General features: G+C 30.4%; 1 protein-coding gene across 2 annotated transcripts in view; it reads left to right on the top strand.

The window, feature by feature from the left end:
• LOC108769709 (ribosome biogenesis protein TSR3 homolog) overlaps positions 1-4,872 on the top strand; it is an 8,208-nt gene that overhangs the window by 1,109 nt on the left and 2,227 nt on the right. The gene's annotated exons all lie outside the window — the stretch shown is intronic.

Below are 4,872 nucleotides of genomic sequence, written 5' to 3'. Positions count from 1 at the left end.
ATACAAACAAAACTTTTAAGTAAAATATAGAGTATGTTCTAAATGAAGTATATGTTTGAGTCTGAGACTTAACTTCAAAAAATTTAAATAAAAAGTTAACAGTCTAAAATGTAATTAAGTTAAGTTAAAATTATTTAACTTTTCAACTTTTTAACTTAACTTTTAGCTTTTTAACTTGGCACTACCCAACCCTGGTTTTTTACAGCAGAACTGATGCACACTCAGTGCACATTCTGAATATAAAATTTCAAACTTTCGTAACTTTTAATTTAAAGAATAGAACTTAAGTATATACCTATATATTTAACAAATTTGTTTTATTCCACGCCAAGTATGGTAGTAACTATTTAATCTTTCTTTAAAATGTTATATCACACAAAATTGCATTATCTTACTCAACCCAAGAGTTATTAGAAAGAATTAAGGACGTGACAATACAAAATAAAAAAATTTTAATGAAATAAAGGTAATTATTCAGTTTAGCTACCGCACCTTAAAAGTCATTACAAAATTAGGCTTATTCGACGCGTTTTGCATGAAACGAAAGAATCTGGTAAAAATAGTGTCGCTCTGCCTTGTGAGCCGAGATATTCAGCGTTAAAGTTGACGACTATTGAGGTTAGGAAATCTGTCACTGTCGCGAAATACTGCGATGCAAGCATGCATTGCGGTTACCTTTTTCATGCTCTGTGACAATTCACTGCTTTAAAAACAACAATCCACTGCTTTAAAAATAATTCATTGTTTTAAAAACAACAATTCACTACCGTAATTTCATACAGCTATGGTCCTATGCCACAACTATGGTCCAAACACCTGCGCGTACGACAATCCCGATACGTAGATATAATACGTAGATATAATTGTAAAAATATTAATTAAATGTAAAAACACTAAATTATCTGTCATGTAGACCAGCGAGAACACAGAATAGCTTGTCATGATAACCGATGGTCGAGAAAGTTGGGAACTAACCTCGTTATCTGCAAACTTTCTCGACTATCGGTTATCATGACAAGCTATTCTGTGTTCTCGCTGGTCTACATGACAGATAATTTAGTGTTTTTACATTTAATTAATATTTTTACAATTATATCTACGTATTATATCTATGTATCGGGATTGTCGTACGCGCAGGTGTTTGGACCATAGTTGTGGCGTAGGACCATAATTGTATGAAATTACAGTATTTTAAAAACAATTCACTGCTGTAAAAACAACAATTCACTGCTTTAAAAACAATTTATGGCTGTTCTACAATGTGCTTTTTGTTTACTGTTTCTTACTGTTTGTCTCTTGCCTTTTTGATCAAAAAGGCAAGAGACAAACAGCAAGAAACAGGAAACAAAAAGCACATTGTAGAATAGCCATAATTGCCTTAAAAACAACAATACACTTTTAAACATGCAAATTTTCTTTGCATTAGCAGTAAATTTATATTTTTAAAGCAGTGAATTGTTGTTTTTAAAGCAGTGAATGGTTTTTAAAGCAGTGAATGGTTTTTAAAGCAGTGAATTGTTTTTAAAGCAGTGAATTGTTTTTAAAGTAGTGAATTGTCACAGAGCATGAAAAAAGTAACCGCAATGCATGCTTGCATCGCATTTCATTAACTTTAACGCTTAATATCTCGGCTCACAGGACAGAGCGACACTTTTTTGCCAGATTCTTTCGTTTCATGCAAAAACGCGTCGAATAAGCCTAATTTTATTGATTTTTGAGGTGCGGTAGCTAAACTGAATAATTACCGAAATAAAAAATACTTTATGCAAAAAAACTTGGCGCTGCTAAAAACCAAATTAGGAAAATAGGAAAAGCCATTGTGAGTTAAAATAACGCACGCAAGCACACATGCACACGTACGACACGCAAGCACATGCACACGTACGACACGCACACGCTCACATACAGTATTCCTTGATAACCACAGAGTGCATATGTGCGAGCGAATTATACTGCACGATTTCAATTATGTATAAAAAAAATATTGTACGTACAAATGAGTTATATAGTCGTGCGTATTAATATTAGATATATGTATATCAGATTTAGATTTAGTTTATTTGGTATTTAAATTTGTTTGCTCGAATAGAGTTGTACTCATGTAATCTTCATATGAAACAGTATAATTTGTTTTTACTCAATCTAACATTCAGATTAAATTACTGATTTTCCTAACGTGTTGAGCAGCACCAAGTTTTTTTGCATAAATTATTTTTTATTTCATTGAAATAAAATTTTTTTATTTTGTACTGTTACATCTTTAATTCTTTGTGATAACCCTTGGATTGAGTAAGATAACGCAATTTTGTGATATAACATTTTAAAGGAGGATTAAATAGTTACTACCTTTCCACTTGGAGTGGAACATGATAAATTTTGTATAGGTACATACTTGAGTTCTATTTTTTAAATTAAAAGTTACGAAATCTTGAAATTTTTTAAAAGGAGTTTTATGCAATTATTGCTACTTAAATGCTTCATATCATTTTTGAAAGTACATATTTCTTAGAATTAAACTTGGCGTCAGTTATTGATATCAAATCTTTTATACAAATGATGTATTTTATACATATGATTAGAATTGTGCCAAGTGTGGAGTAACGAATTGGCGAAGGAAGGCAAAGGCGGACGGACAAACAAAAAAAAGAGTCTCGTGATTGCACGAAAACTGTTGCACATATATTTTTATTTTTTACATATATATTTGTTATATTGTACAATATATTTTTCATATATAGTATATATATTTTATATGTAGTATATACTACATATATTTTATATATATAATATATATAATCTCTCTTGTAGGACACACAAATATGGAACTATGGATTTTGTTTCTACTTATAAATTCATCCATTATAGCTTTTAAATTAAGATTTTGTACGACATCTAAATGAATATGCAGAACATCCGTATTTAACAAAATTGAAAGCATCGTATATAGAACGTAGATAAGTTTTTAATCTCCTAAGAGTCGAAAAAGATCTTTTCACAGTGCAGGATTGTAAGCAGGAGTTTTATTATTTTTGTATATTCTGATATAATTTTTCTCACGGCTATATCTTTTTTCAAAAAATTAACGGCATTTTTTAAATTATTTTAAATATATATGCTTTATTTTCTTGGCCTCCACTATATTATAAAATATCGTTCGATGTAGTTTTAACTGCGCTTGATTTAGCGCAGAGACACTACCAGTGTCTCCAGATTTGCTCCTGTTAAAATCGGTTTTATATATTGTAATAATGCAATCAATGTCACTTTCGTTTCGTCGAAGCGCTACATCTGGGCACTAATGAAATACCGGTCGACGGTCGTGAAAGAGGTAACCGTCGATCGAGTTGTAAACACGCAACTTTTCGTATATAGTTTAATCAACTTTTATTTTTAATAAATATTAAATAATAAATTATTTCGTCAAAAAATAATTTATATATTCTTCGGATTTTCAAGTGTGGAATTCCACAGATGAAAAATTTCAAGTATGGAATACTCCATATCAACCACACTATAGTCGATGTTCAGACAGCATATGTATATTTGATGACTTAGAGCCCAGACGCAAGCTTTTGCATAACGCATAGCGTATAGTGCATAAGAGAATCAATCGATCGAAATTCTTCTTTTCCATGGAATGGAAGGAAAGGAAAGATTCTGATTAGTTGATTCATTTATGCACTATGCATTATGCTTTATGCAAAAGTCTGTGTCGCGGCCTTTAAGCATGTCGCACATGAAATGCATAACAGAGCATAAGCATAACATAAGACTGCTGGACCAATGAGCATCCAGCATAATGTCGCCATATTGATTTACATAAGATGCTCATTGGTTCAGCGGCCTTATGCTATGATAATATAGCTTATGTCATTTTATGTGTGATGGTCCTTATTCTTTCCTTTTTAAAAAAAAAGTTACATATCATTTAAATTCTTTTCATAGTGTGACTTTTTTGTTCGGGCAGCGCACCTACTACAGAGTTGCCACAGACCTTGAAAACCGAAAAAAGTCAGGGAAATTGAAATTGGTCATGGAAAACCGGGAAAAGTCAGAAAAAATGTAAAAGAGACTGGAATTTTGAACTTTGCTCACCTTTCTCTTAAACTGCTCTTATTTCAAATAATTTGTATTAGCGAATTAGAAATTTTCATGATCGGCATTCAAACAAGGTCTGTCGAATAAGATAATTACTAATTTCTCCTTGTTATTGTTTCACTCGAAATTTATTGTTATTAATAAGAAAACATGATATTATTTATATACTTCGAAAAAGCCTATAGTAGCATTATTTTTATTTTTATTATTTTATTTTTATTTTTTTAATTTTTTTTTTAGTTTTCTTAATCGTCGTTGATTTTAAATGTTAAAATTTTATATATTTTTTATTTTGTTAAAATTTTTATATATTTTATATTGGTCATGGAAATTTTCCATTTTTATTTGGAAAACCTGGAAAAGTCAGGGAATTTTAAAATTCATTTTCTGTGGCAACCCTGTAATAATATATTTGACGCCTTATTTTTTCGTTTTTTAGAATAGTAATTTTGTAACATAATATATTATAGGACCGTACATGTGATAACACAAACTATAGAAATCAAAGCCCTTACACGGTCTAGCTGGATCTTAATGCTTGTATGATTCTTATGTGAATTTATATACTACGTATGTAGTCCCACAGAAACGCGCGCCGAAAAATTTCCGGTCTTGAAACGCTAACTCTACTAAACTACCGCAGTAATATCACGAGTTAAATTGACTAATAATTTAACAAATTTTTGATGCTTATTCGCATCTTCGAAACGATCTTAATAATGATGAATAATATATTAAAATCTGTAAATAATTAATTCTTATTGCGAAAAAATA

The sequence above is a fragment of the Trachymyrmex cornetzi genome, unplaced genomic scaffold (assembly GCF_001594075.2).
Source record: "Trachymyrmex cornetzi isolate Tcor2-1 unplaced genomic scaffold, Tcor1.1 scaffold932, whole genome shotgun sequence".
In the NCBI taxonomy this organism is placed as follows: domain Eukaryota; kingdom Metazoa; phylum Arthropoda; class Insecta; order Hymenoptera; family Formicidae; genus Trachymyrmex; species Trachymyrmex cornetzi.
The sequence above is the reverse complement of the archived record's forward strand: the minus strand, read 5'-3'. Positions and strand labels throughout refer to the sequence as shown.